Genomic DNA, 240 nt, shown 5'->3' on the forward strand with positions numbered 1-240 from the left:
CGTGCCCCCCTGTGGGGCTCCCCCCCCCCCCCAAAAAAAAACCAACCACCAAACAAACCAAAAACTGGGAAGAGCAGCAATCTGAACACGGTGCTTGGCAGCCGCCGTGAGGCTCCCACCCAAAGGGTGCTCCTGGCTTAGGGTAACGCACGGGACTAAAGGCCAGAGAGCGGAAGGGAGGTTTAAATTAAAATTCTAGGCTACGTTGTGTCGCGTTTTGTCTCCTCAGAGGAAATACCG

The sequence above is a fragment of the Aptenodytes forsteri genome, unplaced genomic scaffold, assembly GCF_000699145.1.
Source record: "Aptenodytes forsteri isolate BGI_AS27 unplaced genomic scaffold, ASM69914v1 Scaffold553, whole genome shotgun sequence".
NCBI lineage: Eukaryota > Metazoa > Chordata > Aves > Sphenisciformes > Spheniscidae > Aptenodytes > Aptenodytes forsteri.